Below are 15,143 nucleotides of genomic sequence, written 5' to 3' on the forward strand. Positions count from 1 at the left end.
TGGCCACAGTAGTAGTGTGGGTCACCAGACGGCGCTAATGCTAATCCTGTTGGCAGTAGCACGGTGCTATAACCCCCCGCTGCTACTGTGGCTAGCCCGGGCCCAGCTACCAGGCGCACTTAGCAGCAGCATGGGTTCTGGCACCTCGCTACATCTAATAGGCTTAGCAGCAGTGTGGTCCTATACCCCATGCTACTGCTAAGCTAGCCCTATCTTCTACCTCCGTGGCCCATTCCACTACCTCTCCCCCATTCTCCCCTCACACTCTCTCGCTCGCTCTCTCTGCCGCCGCCGTCGCCTGTCATCGCCCGAGGTATCTCCCTATCTCTCCTCCTCTCGCTGCCCTCCTCCGTCCTTCCTCATCTCACCGCCCTCCTCCCTCCTCTCACCGCACGCCATCCACGAACTCCTCTCGCCACCCTCCTCCTCGTCACCCGCCGTCCTCCTTCCTCCCTCCCGCCTCCCTTCGTCCCTCCTCCCTCCCTTCATCCCTCCTCCCTCCCTCCCTTTCTCCCTCCCCTATCTATGTATTTTTTAATAAATAGAACATATAGGTTATATGAATATAATGTAGGTATTTTGAATAAAATAAAATAGAAAATATAGGTAGAATGGAGGTTTTTCAATAGAATAGATATGTAGAATGTAGATAGAAAATTTTAGTAAAAATATTGTAATCGAAATGTATTGGAATGCTATATGAAAAAAATTTAGGTATGAAATTTAGTAATAAAAAAATTTAGTAAGAAAATTTAGGTATAGAAATTTGTAGTAATTTCTTAAATATACAAATGTATTGGACAATTTAATTATTTTTATGTCATTATCACTTTGTCATCAAAGAATGCTACATGAAATTTGACGATCAAAAATTTTCACGCAGTGGAATATGCAGGCTTTGTAGTGTCGCGTCTCCCTGGAGTGATCGTCGTTAGAGCTACCTCTACTTTCTCTACACCCGAGTCGGTGAGCTAAAAGCCCACCTTCTCCTTCTCTACTCCTTGGTGTTGAATAGAGTAGAACTAGGGTATTTAGTTATGCTTCTTAAGCAAATGAAATGTTCGGGTTATAAGATATATTGAAATGTTTTTGTCAATATTGAACCATTGAAATGCAATGAGCACCAAGTTTGAATGCTTATGACAATTGATCAGGATAGAATTTCAAGTTTAAACATCTTTGTATCACGGGGAAAATCCGTGTGGCCTATGTTTTGCCGGAGTGTTGATTCATTTCCGTTCCGGAAAATTTCGGGCGCACGATATGTCCTAGTTTAGCAAAGGTCATACCGCATTTTTGTGTGAATTTTAGGATGACTTGTGCTAGAATATGTAGGAAACATCGAGTGCCCTGGATTTGCCAGAAAGAGAATTAAACGACATTTCGGGTTGACTTTAAGTCTGTCGGGGCTTCATACATGATAGTTAAAAAATCAGTGAGGGAGAGTCTCCATCATATATGAGAGAAGAAGAATGCTGACTGTTGCCGTGGGGTTCGCTTCTCCTTCTTCTCCTTGTGCTAGACCTTTGTTATAAACTAGGGGAAGAAGGAGTAGCGACCATCACCGACGGTCGAAAAATCAGTGAGGGGGTGTCCACCATATATGAGAGAGGACGAAGAATCCCGACTGTTGTCATGGAGGTAGCTTCTTCATTCGAAGGTGCTAGACATTTTGGTGTAATGCACTTTCGAATGAACATAGGAGCTACCATAACTGACGGTCGCAAATGTTAGAGAGGAAGAATCCCAAATGTTGTCGTGGGGGTCATTTCTCCTTTGTTCCCGTGTGCTAGACATTCGGGGACGAAGGGAGGAGCGACTATCAAAGACCGTCGAATATATCAAAGAGGGAGTGCCCACCATATACACCACGTGATATGAGAGTTTTCAAGAAGGCTTGACGGACCGAAAGTCAACCCGTGATGAATAATAATGATCTGTTGTTGTGAGTTTCTTGTAATTGTCGTCAATTTATAATCTTTGAATTTTCAACACAGAAAATGTCGGATGATGATAGGATCCTAGAGTGTGACTACTACTGCGATGATCGGGGTCTGTGCGACATGGAGCCTCACCTGCAAAATGGTAAGTTTTTCACCGTGAAGCTAGAAGAGACATTCGATGTGTGTACGGTACGCAACGACAAGCATTTGATCGTAATTAATCATCACTTGTGCTTCTTTGCTTCAACGCGTAATTTCTTTTTTTTAGTTCTACTAGTAGATCCCGTGCGGTGCAAAACTGTATGTCTTGCAGAAGCTCGTTTTCCAAGGGTTTGAGAATATGGAGACAAGGAGGGCTCACCTAAGGACTAAACATGGTCATGCGTTTTGGGTTAAGATGTACAATGTGGTTAATAACTCCCATTTTGGTTGCTCTAATTGGGAAGCTCTCTGCAAGGCATATGCATTTGAGGAGAATATGCAAATAACATTTGATACTCATCCTGAAGATGATGTTCAAAACAATATCGACATCTGGGTGGATGTGGATATGCCTCCAGTTTTGCCTAAATGTGAGTTTGTCAAATTAATTTCTTATGTTAAGTAATTTATATTGTTTATTTAAACATACTTGGTGTTCATTGCTACTAAACTTATTTATTTATAATTGTCAGCTTATTTCTTATCTTCAAGAAATACTCGAAAGGTTGTAGACATGACATACTACAGCTATCGCTCTGAGCTTAATTGTGAGGAGATACGGTATCTTGTCTCATTTATAGATGATGTTGAGGCCTTTAAGACCAATCACTTTATCAGCCCAAATTTTAGTGGATACATACCAATAGTCCATGAGTTGTAGGATGGTAACTTTATTGCCAAAATTTTGGTATGATTTTGTTAATGATGGTAAGTTCATTGCATACATTCTTCTCAAGTAAACTATATTGCAAACTATATATGTTACTATTGTGTTGTTCAACAGAAGCTCCTGAAGGAGGTTGTGCCTGACATGATGCTTACCGAAGGTCATATATATGGTTAGCTTATGACCATTTTCGCCGACGGCTTACCATCGTGCATACTCTATTTCTTTGAAAGATGCAAGGCTCAATATCAAAGAATGGACCAAACTAATGAATGCGCACGCGCGCAACCGATTGGAGACAACATGCAAGTGCGCAAGGCACAAGTTGGAGACAGGTGGTTCTCCATTCTCCATTTTGGAGATGGACCGGTTTACCTGTTTTATACTATTTTACCTAGGAGAGAGGAGTAGAGGTCCTAGGTATTAAGAACAATTAGTTAGTGTTCATTATGACTATGATGATGATGATGGGAAGTTGTTATTATGTGCTACAATATGTTAGAGTTGATGATGATGATGATGAGGAGGAGGAGGAGGAGGAGGAGTTGTGATTATGACTACAATGATGATGATGAGTTGTGATTATGACCAGTGACCAAGGTGGTATATGACTCATGGATGATAATGATGATGAGGAGGAGATGTTATATGACTATGATGTATTATTATGATAAGTTGTTAATATTATGATGATGATGATGATGATGAATTATTATATCATTGGGTTCTTATCCAACTTGGTCACTTTTGATCCATCCACTTGAATCTAATCCGCGGTTCTTTCATCCAATGATGCAATAACTCATTATGATCATAATGATATAACAATCTCTAAATCTACTGTATGAAAACTTGTATAACAGTGTATAAATATGTTATGAAATAAAGTAGAAGTGAAATATGTACAAATACTAGTTGCGCGGGGTCAAGCGGCGCTACTAGTAACTAGCAGTAGCGTGTTCTATGGAGCGCGCTACTGATAATTGAGTTAGCAGTAGGGTGTGCCCAAATGGCGCTACTGCTAAAAGTTAGTTGTAGCGTCGTGGCCACTGCTAGGTCATTTACCCGCGCTGCTGCTAGGGTTTTCCCTAGTAGTGTTTGGATCATTCCAGTGTTTGTAGTCATTGCTAGATGCTCTATAGTCTTGAATGTATTTTTTTTTACTTCTAGTGTTCTTTGTACTGCCATGGTGTTTGATGAATAGATCATAAGTTTTTTTTGAAAAAAGCTCCCTAGCGTAGAAGGAAATACTCCCTGCGTTCCAAAATAGATGACCGAACTTTATACTAACTTTAGTACAAAATTGATTCATCTATTTTGAAACGGAGGAGTAGGTAGGAAAGAGAAAAAACGTGAATTGTTTCTTCCTTATCATAAAAAATAATCTTTTTACATCCATGTCAGTTTTGTTTTATCCGATTATCTTTGTGCGGATACTACTAAATTACCTTACTTTGTGCGGATACTACTTGAGGCTGAGTCGCGCATCTGTGATCTGCAGATACACTGTGAGATCTTAATTGTTGCTTCCCCGTATATGTCGCCAGGTATACAATTGAGTGGAGAGAAATGCCCATGCTCAACAGCTCAACTGCTCAAGAGTTAGAAAAGCTGTATGTGCATCAAAAGACCCTGAAGCGTCTGATCAGACGTTCAGACTGGAGTTTTCTTCACTCTGCTCTCCATGGAACTGTACGTACCACACATGAAATATTAAGATCCATTCGTTGAATCCATTCGATCCTTATATACCAGTCAGAAACACCAGTCCAAGACAGTAGACACCTCGAATGAACACCTCCAAGGAGTGCACCCAACACAGACGCAGGTGAGTAAGAAACACAATATGACTAGTACGTGCAAACATTATGAATTTGCTCAGATTTGGACGTGCGTTGTACAGAACTAGCAGGGGGTATCCATTAAAACAACGCTGCAAAACCTGCTCATCACAACCGAAGACCGTCAAAAGGAGCAGGCACACAGAGATCCTCGATCGATCATTTGGATACATCGATCCGGCCGGCCGGTAGCGTTGGAAAAAGGATGAATGAATGAATGAATGATTATCTTTTTCCAAGCGTTGTTGTGCAGATGGACAGGCTGAGAAGACTAGGCGAGGTCGATGACACAACTGAAGTGGGTAGCGCTGGGGCCGACCCCTCACAATTGCGAGTGCATGCTGCAGAGATCAGCCTCTGTCTCATGTCTCAGCCGCTGCGTCGTCTGGCATGCACGTAGGGGGACGTACGTGCGTCCGTTGTTGCTATGCTACCGTGGCAGCGGCAAGTGTGTGTGGTGCTCCATGTGAAGGATGCGAGGCAGCGTTTGCACTGTGCCAGCACCAGCGGCTGCCCCGGCTGGCCAACAGTAGCTATATCGGGCAAAATATCGCCAAGCCATTTCTGGTGTAACTTGGACCCCCACAAAACTAGCTACACCGACCGAGTAGTGGTAGAAATATTTCAGTCATTCCTCCCGGCAAGTGGCTCTGACATGCATATGCCGCAGGCCCCAGGCCGGAGCGCCATCGAATCTTTCTTACCTTTTGCACGAGCATAACTCGGTTGATTAGTGGGAGTTCTGCTCTGGCTGGGCTGTTCAACTTGATTACTCCATATATCCCGGCATGTTCGTGTGTGTGAGACTGAGAGACCAGCACTCAGAAGACAAGCAGCGCTGCTAGGTAAAAGTTACTAGCTTTTGCTGCTGCCTCCCTCAACCTCAAGCGCCTGCCAAAGCTGCAGACCACGACGCAGTTAACCGCCCCAACAAAGGAGGTTCTCTTCTCCGCCGGCCGTACGTGCAAATTTAACTTAGCAAGATGTTGGTGCTAATTTGCAACGAGTACCTGCCGAGTAGGACGTCGATAATTTCATGCATGCATGCATGCATGGTCACATACTCACATGGTCTCCGGCAGCCCGGCATGCATCGTGTTGCACTGTAGTTGTATGATTGCGGGTGGCTGTCGCTCCCTGATCTTGAGACGCCAATGGCCCAATCATGTCCACCGATCAGTGGATGGGCCATTTCTGTCCGACCGGGGCACGTAGGACAATCTAGCGGTCGCACCCGTCGCCCGTGCATGTGGCGCCATGCACAGTAAGCACTCTTGTCATCTTTGTTTGTCAACAATGTACACTAACGTGCGTGCGTACCGATCAAAAAAAAAAAACGTGCGTGCGTACGTGCATTCTCTGTGGCGCTATGGACCGCTACTAGACGGACGGGCAAGATGGGACTCACGCACGTATAGTGGCCAGACGGAAGGGTGGTAGTACTAGTATACGCATGGGCGTTCATCCACGGGACCGAGGGTTTTGTCGGGGTGGGGGGCGAACCTCGTATCGGTCCCCGGGAGACAAGTATACACGGTGCGCGTATTTGTGTTGTGCCTAGTAGCTAGCTTGCGCCCCACAAAGCGTCCCGATCCGCGCTTGGTACAGGCCGGGGCCCGGGTGATCTTCCATGCGTGTCCCCCGCGCCGGAAAGCCGGAAGGAGTGGTAACCACGTACCTGGGGCTATATGTAGGAGGAACCTAGCCGGCGTTGCCATACCTGTCCGAGTCTTTTCCGTCGCTTCCGCGAATAGCAGAAAACATGCTGTATGTATACTTTTTATATATCCCTTCGTTTATCAATGTGGGCCCATAAAGCATAGTATTTCTGGGGCGCATCTTCTAGCCGTGTTGGTTCAGGAAATTCATCAATTGGTCGTTTTTAACTATACAGGCTCGCTTGATTGATATATTTACCTTTGTAATAATTGTATAAATCTATGTATTCTGTGTAAAAGCAAGTATACATGTGCATTATCCTCCACGCAAAATATCTATTTTACCACCAAAGTCTCTAGAGAGCGCTCGAGTTTCTTCTAGGATTTTGTTAAATGGGGTGCCTGGCAACCCCATCAAGCACGGTAGGGGCCTTCGGCAGGGGGACCCCCTATCCCTGCTCCTTTTTGTCATTGCAATTGACACACTCCAACAACTACTGGAGCTGGCAACCCGAAAAGGACTACTCCACAAAATTCGTGGGAGAGGGATCATGGTGCGAACTTCACTCTATGCAGACGATGCGGCTGTTTTCATGGCTCCAATCAAAAAAGATATTGACAACCTCTCAGCCATTTTGAGCGGATTCGGGGAGGTCACCGGGCTATGCACCAATTTTCACAAGAGCTCGGTTGTGCCCATTCGATGCAACCACCTAAACCTGCAGCACATTCTGCAAGGATTGCCAGCTATCAGGGCGTCCTTCCTCATAAGATACTTGGGTCTTCCATTGTCCGTCTGGCAGCTTAAGAAGGTGGATTTGCAATTTCTTGAGGACAAAATTGCGGGCAAGTTGGTGACATATGAGGGGCAAAACATCACCACCATTGGACGAACGACCCTTGTTAAGTCTGTCGCCACCTCGCAAGCGGTCTATTTCATCACATCTTTGGTCATACCGCCGGGCATTCTTCACAATATCAACAAACTGGAGCGGGCTTTCCTTTGGTCGGGATCGGATAAGACGACGGGCGCCAAGTGCAAGGTAAACTGGGACATGGTTTGCCGCCCGTGCGAATATGGCGGCCTTGGGGTTCTCAACACCGATAAATTCGTGCGGGCCTTGCGCTTGAGATGGCCATGGTTTGAGTGGACGGCACCACAAAAGTTGTGGGTGGGCTTGGGAAATCCATGTAATGAGGAGGACCTTGACTTCTTCTATGCGTCCACGACCATCACCATGGGGAACGGCGCTAAAACGCCTTTTTGGGATTCTCCCTGGCTCCATGGGTGCAAGCCTAAGGATGTTGCCCCGCTCGTCTTTGCGGCCTCCTCAAGGAAGAATTGGAAAGTGCGGGAGGCCCTACAAAATAATGCATGGATCCTCAAGCTCAACACCTCCACGGTTGTCTCCGTTGAGCACATCCGACAATTCTTCACGCTATGGGCACTTGTGAACGATGTGCATCTGGACGCACTCTCTGAAGATACTATTGTGTGGAAGCATACGACAAGCGGGCACTACACTGCGGCCTCCGCCTACAAGGCCCAATTTCTTGGCTTGGTTCTCTCTCCCATGTACCAAATGGTTTGAAAAGCTTGGGCACCACCAAAGGCTAAATTCTTCGCTTGGTTGGCTATCCAAGACAGAATTTGGACCGCGGATAGACTACAAAAACGTGGATGGCCAAATTGTGGTCTTTGCACCCTCTGCAAGCGAGAGCAAGAAAGTGGACCGCATCTTTTCTTCAAATGCCGCTTCACTATTAGGCTATGGAACTTGGTCACGGCAAAACTTGGGCTTCATCATATGGAAACCTCTATGTGGCATGTTGAGAGTTCGGTTAAGGAATGGTGGACAAATAGGACCGGCGCCGGAGTCCCCAACAGGAAGGCCATGGCCTTTCTAACCATGCTCGTGTCATGGACCATTTGGAACGAGCGGAATGCGCGTGTTTTCCGGAACAAGAGTGCTCCACCACCAATCTTGCTAAACAACATCATCTGCGAGGCAAACCTTTGGATCACCGCCGGAGCAAAAAAGTTAGGGAACATTTTTTTGCGTGAGTAATCTTCCATGCCGTGTAAAAGTGTGCCCTTGTAACAAACTCTATCCTCTTCTTATTTAATAGATGAGGCACCGGCACCGGCGCAGGTCCGCCTCGTCTCCGGTGGTCCTAGGACCATGGAGGCGTGGTGGATCCTGGCAAGGGCCGGCGAGAGGGCTCCGTTTTTAGTTGTTTTTTACAATTTTGTTAGGGTTTGTGTCCCACGCAGGAAGGCGAGACGGCGGCGGCTCCCTGAAGATGGAATAAAGGTCTCCCCGCCTAGCCCCCGTTCTGACGGTGCGTCTAGCATCGTTGGTGGGCGTGTGGAGGTGTGTCTCCGGCAGATCTATCTTTGATGGATTTTCTCGGATCTAGTCGTTGTTCGTCTACGTTCGTGTGCCTTCGGTTTGGATCCTTCCGATCTACGTTATTCTTCATCGGCGGTGGTTGCTATTCTGAGGTGCTGGTCCTATGGGGCCTTAGCACGACGACTTCCCGACTGTCTACTACAACAAGTTGTGCCCGGCTCCGGCGATGGAGGGGCGATGACGGCGGCGCGCCTTCGGCTCGCTTCGGTGCTTGTAGTCGTCGTTCGGTGGTCTACGATTCTGGATGTAATTTTTATTTCTGGTATTCGTTGTACTGCTATGATTGAAGATGAATAGATTGGAAGTTTTTCCGAAAAAAAAACATGTAGTCAATTAAGCTATAGCATGTTGAATTATATAATGTAGGCACACAATGTGTTAACCTATAGATTATGGGATTTGGGTGGTCTGGCAATGATTAATTAGAGTAAAATTTGTTTCTCCTTCATTTTTGAGAAAGTTGTTGGTAATCGTGACATGACTAGATTTTGTGATGACTCGTGGACTGAGCATATACATTTGGATGAAAAGTATGTGGTCATTGTAATTTGACTTCAACCTGTAGGATTAACATGACTAGATTATTATAGTCACTAGTAGACTGCCCGTGCGTTGCCACGGACTCTTGAAATAGTTTGCAAGAGTTACATGTTAACTTTTTAAGGTCTCGCCCCGCCATAGATCTAGAACCCACCACTGATTCTACCCCGCCTAGGCCGCCGCCTGCCGCCGCGCTGCCCCATCGCGTTCGCCTCCGCCCCGACCCCGCCCGCCTCCTCTCTGTTAGAATAAATCCGAGGCCATACCGTTGATCATCCGAGGACCAAGCAATCACATGAGCACGACACCGAGATTTGTTAACGAGGTTCACCGATATGGCTACATCCCCGGGGCCTGACTACGGGCGCTCCTCCCCGTGACACCGTCACAATACCGCACACCGGCCACCCGGGCGCCGGCACATGCCGCCGGCTCCCCCTTCCGCGCCAGTGCTATTATGTTGGCATAGGTTACAACGTGTGTCTACCCCCGCTATATAAGAGAGGCCTAGGATACAAGTGTCCTATTAGAACACGAGTCCATATCCTATCTAAACACAATACTACTCAGAGCCAACTGTAACCTACCTTATACACAATATTCGACACAACTCTAACAAACTCCACCTTGGCGAATATTCTCCACCACCTTGAATTCGTCCATGTGTCAAACTTTCGTGTACATTGGACTTGAGCTTATCCCGTGAGCACCGCTGCTACTCCAAAGACTCCATGTGACTCCACCTGTGACTTGTAGTCCCTTCTTTTCTTGACCACAGTCAACACTCGAGCAAAATTAAGTACCTTGTTACTCTAGTTTGTGCTCCCAACTTTCAGAGTATCAGTCCAACGCCATCACACACCGACCACTGACCTGTGTGAAAGTGAACAACTCACATATTGGGTGTCGCACACAAGAGTTACCTGAACTCAACATCACCGCTCCTTTCTTAACCACATGTCTGAAACTTGAAGGAATTTCACCGTTGCTTGTAGTCATCATGAGTCAAATTCGCAGTTGTCTCACCACATGTATGACCACCAGAGCCCTGGCCCATCTCCATGTCCCGTGCATACCGCACGCCTCGCCGCTATTACCGCGTCGAGCCTTCGCTGTCCTGGTTGAGTCTCAAGGGTCGTGAAACCACACCACTCAACCCCCACTGTAGAGTACCACCGATCATCACCGACCGATGACGAGTTTCACGCTTCCATCAGACCACTGGGCTCCAGTCCAAATTACGTGTCCCTCGCTTTTTTTGCTGAATAGGCTTCGACTCTCTGAGCTCTTACGCCGTAGCCCCTCAATCAGCACCGAGTGAAGTCTTCCAGACTCCAGCTCCACCTTCAACATGACTCCATGATGGTTGTATGTGCCATCCCGCGCCCCGTTGACTCCAAGCTTCACGTGTACACCATCTTGAATCAACCCCGCGCCATAGTCTTATCGAAGCCACACAAGCCTCGGGCCTGCGCCACGTGTTTCCATGCCCAGAAGTCAGTCACCATCGGCATCACGCTCCTATGTCCTTATCGCCATCCCACCACCGTCTTATGTACCAACCTACTTGCGTCGATCCGTCAGACTGCCTAGTCCGACCCAGCCGAACTCGTTCGACTGTACGACACGCTCCAGGCTCTCAAATTGTCTTCCGTGAATTTCCATCCATCACATGATAATTCCATCTTAGCTAACGTGACTTCCCGCAGTACCTTCAAGCATCTCTGTTGTGCCAATAAATCCGAGCTATCAACGCCATGCCCAAGTACACGAACAGCCTCCGCATACCAATAGCAATTTCCAACCAAAAAAGTTTTGGTCTTCTCACGTAGATCCCTTGACACAAACTTTTAATGCTGGCTACTTGCCTTTGCCTTGCCAACGTCTACACAAGTTCTACTTTTGATGGATACGTATCGCTTGATTAGCTCCTGCCTGAACGCACCACACCACGACAGGTATTCACCAGGTGTTCTTTTTATTCGAAACAAATCTCGCACGTAGTAACTTCCGAACAGCTGGCACGGGCCTTCTTCGGACACGCACGGCCCCGCCTGGCTTGCCCACCAAGCAAGCACTGCGCTGCTGCTAGATTGTGCTTCACGATCGCTACGCCAACGCGCACCTAACCAGGTCGCTTCCAGGCGCTGCGTTAATCGATAAGCCTGCTGCTTACGCTATACCACACCGCCGCTGTTGTCCAATTACCACCACAACTCGCTGACATTGTTGTTTGCTTGATTTCTTCCGATCGATCTCAACCATGCCAACACGTATTTGCGGAAACTTCCGTGTACACGATACCGACCTGAACATCAAGCCTTCCTCTCGATCAATCAACACCCTGTAGCCTCCGAACAACCTAGCTCTGATACCACTTGTTAGAATAAATCCGAGGTCATACCGTTGATCATCCGAGGACCAAGCAATCACACGAGCACGACACCGAGATTTGTTAACGAGGTTCACCGATATGGCTACATCCCCGGGGCCTGACTACGGGCGCTCTCCCCGTGACACCGTCACAATACCGCACACCGGTCACCCGGGCGCCGGCACATGCCGCCGGCTCCCCCTTGCGCGCCTGTGCTATTATGTTGGCATAGGTTACATCATGTGTCTACCCCCGCTATATAAGAGAGGCCTAGGATACAAGTGTCCTATTAGAACACGACTCCATATCCTATCTAAACACAATACTACTCAGAGTCCAACTGTAACCTATCTTGTACACAATATTTGACACAACTCTAACACTCTTCGGCCGCCTCCGCCTCCGGTCCATCCTCCGCCCGGCCCTGCTCCGTCCGCCTCCTCTCCGGCCCTGCTCCGTCTGCCTCCTCTCCGGTTCGTCCGCCGCACCGCTCCGTCAGCTTCTGCCCCGCGCCGCACGCTGCTGCCCCGCTCCGTCCGCCTCCGCCCCACGCTGCACGTCGCCTCCCCGCTCCCTGCTCGGCCACCGCCCGCTCCCCGATGGCGCCGAAGAAGACGCCGAAGGGAAAGTCCGGTTTCTTCGGCATGAGGGTGAAGCCCTCCGGGAACTTTGGACTGGAGTTCTCCAATGCCGGGCAGCGTTGGTGGCTCGGCATGTATCCCACCACCGATGAGGCCTCTCGTGCCTACGACGTGGCGGTGTGGCGTGCCGGATGGCCGAAGACGGACCTAAACTTCATGCAGGTCCAGTCCCAGGCGGTGGCGGAGTGGCTCGTGCTGCAGGGCATCCGGATGGAGGAGATGCCGACTAAGAAGGCGAAGAAGAGACCCGCGGTTGTTGTCGCTCCCGGCGAGAGCGACGAGGCGGCGATAGCTTGGTTTGTGTGATTTGCATTTTGCTGCAAAGCCATCTCTAATGAAATGCTATTTGCTACATTTTTAAATAGGAAAATTATTCCGATGAGCCAGCCATAACTCAACAGACCAATCTCTAATGAAATGCTATTTGCTACATTTTTTAAATAGAAAAATTATTCCGATCAGCCAGCCATAACTCAACAGACCAATCCGAACCCACATTTTCTAAAGTAAAACAAATATTTCCTTTGATAGATCAAGATGCCAAAGTGTCGTTTGCGCGACTGCTATGTTCCTATACATGCAGAGCAAATTATTTTTCAAATCAAGGAATTAAGAAAAAGAAGAATATCATGATGTTCATGGCACTTGCCAGGTCTGCCATGCTACCATGGCATTGTCTTTTTAGTCTCTACCCACATGCCGAGTTGAGAAATAATCTTCAGATATACCCACTGCTAACACACTCACGTACATAATGGCCCTTGGCTGATTGATTTGGCTGGATGTTAACACAAGCACACAACACACAAAATCAGTCAATCGCCACACGAGTATGCATTGTTTACTTTATTCCAATTGTGATGCAATCGTGACACCTACAAGCCCCGTCCGCTCGCCCGTCACGGTAATTGCCTACTCGCCGCTGGTGCCAACCTCTCGACCTCACCACCGCCGCTCACCACTCAGTTTCCACCGGCTGCCCATTGCCTCTTGGGCCACCCGCGCGCTTGCTCGGCCCAATGTTGTTGATTGAAATGCGGGACTGAAGGTAATCCATGAACAGGTTTTAGTTCTGCTTGGCATCAATCTTTGGTACTTGTCAATCCATCTAACGCACAAAAAAATCGACTCTCAGACAGAAAAGTGATCTAACTCTATTGATGAGCACAACAGTACATACCATCCCATCATGAAGTTGCCATCTCTCACACTTGATGATTCTTGTTATTTATAACATGTACACCATCAGGCGATTGCTTTATTAGAAATATATTTACACAATATGATCAGAGCAACATCAAGGAGTCGGATGCTGGTGCACAGATTCTCCTCAAATTCCACATGCAACCTTGTAGAGAAGAACAACATATTTTCCTTAGGTGATTTTTGACCGAGCTCCTACAGAAAAATTCAAAGAAATCATGAGGAGCATGGAGCCAAGCAAACTAATCATAGTAAATCATGAGAGGAGAAGCCTCTCAACCTACTACAGGGAATCGAGTCAACATTAATTCGTGTAAGAATTAAACCGTAATGTAGATCAACAACCCAGTAGTTGATAAAATAACCCTGACACAACCCATTAATACAATATATGGTCATAGGAAGTAGATTGAGATTGTGCAGATATCATGATCTACGAACCGTATCTACTCACAAACAGAACCTCCTCACATCACAAAACAAATCATCAACAGAAACTCTAGCGAATGCCAATTGGATTATATAAGTAAGATAGAGACATAAAAAAAGATAATTCAAAGAGTATATATTCTATTTTCTTACTTGACATCACAGAGAATGCAAGTCAAAGATATTGCGATACATCTTACCCTTCTATAAATTGACTGCAAGGCACAATCCCTAGCAAAATATACAGAATGAATTGCTCCAATGGTCCAAGTATTGCATAAATAGTTAATACAAACTATTCACCAGTGATCATAAACATGGCATGTACTACCAAAATCCCTTGGATATGGAGCTTAGTCTGCATGTCTATTCGTTTTGTTTCCATAGTACAATGTCAATACTTGTTTCCCTAGTACAATGCCCGTGCGTTGTCACGGGCCTTTTAATTTATTTTTTTCTGATTGCATACATAAGCATAATGCATTTCCAATTTCACATGTATAGAAAAAAATTACAGTAACAATCAAAAACTGTATTTGATGCAATGTATTTTCATTATTCCACTCCACTTGCATCTCCTAGTAGAACGCCGTACGTTGCAATGGGCTATATTGACGACTTCTTTTTTTACGTCAAAGCACTCTTCTTTTCTCCCATTCTTCCTTCCCCCAATTAAAAATGTTTCTCAGAGTGATATGTGAATGGATAAATTTACAACGATACTAAAATATGAAGGACTAAAACCATATTTATGGAAGAACATTTCTACAACACATTCGACATGAAACATATGGTGTTTGATAGATTGGATAAAACACGATGCTGACTTAGCACCAAATCTCATTGATAGTTCAGAACATGGTTGTCATACCATTGTACCTGAAAGATTTGTCTCCCCCTTCCTCGCTCCCTCTCTAGTAGCTGTCTCATGAGCCGGTCGTCATTGTTGCTGTTGATGGCGATGACAATAATGAGGAGGAACACCACAAGAGCTAGATGTTCTTGACCTCTTCCCTATGGTAACTGCCGCCTCTGCATTGGGTGTCGTTCATCAACACCACTGCTGCGCCAGCTGCTACTTGTATAGAAAATAAGAAGATAGAAACTTTGTGTGTTGGGTCGCCAGCTGCTCATTTGCTTGTATGATTGTGGAGACTGCGCTAAACAAGCAGGCCGGTAATTGTACTCCAGCTTGAATGGAGATGCACCAAGTTCACTTGATCCACCAATCA

Source organism: Triticum dicoccoides, chromosome 3B, assembly GCF_002162155.2.
Source record: "Triticum dicoccoides isolate Atlit2015 ecotype Zavitan chromosome 3B, WEW_v2.0, whole genome shotgun sequence".
Classification (NCBI taxonomy): Eukaryota; Viridiplantae; Streptophyta; class Magnoliopsida; order Poales; family Poaceae; genus Triticum; species Triticum dicoccoides.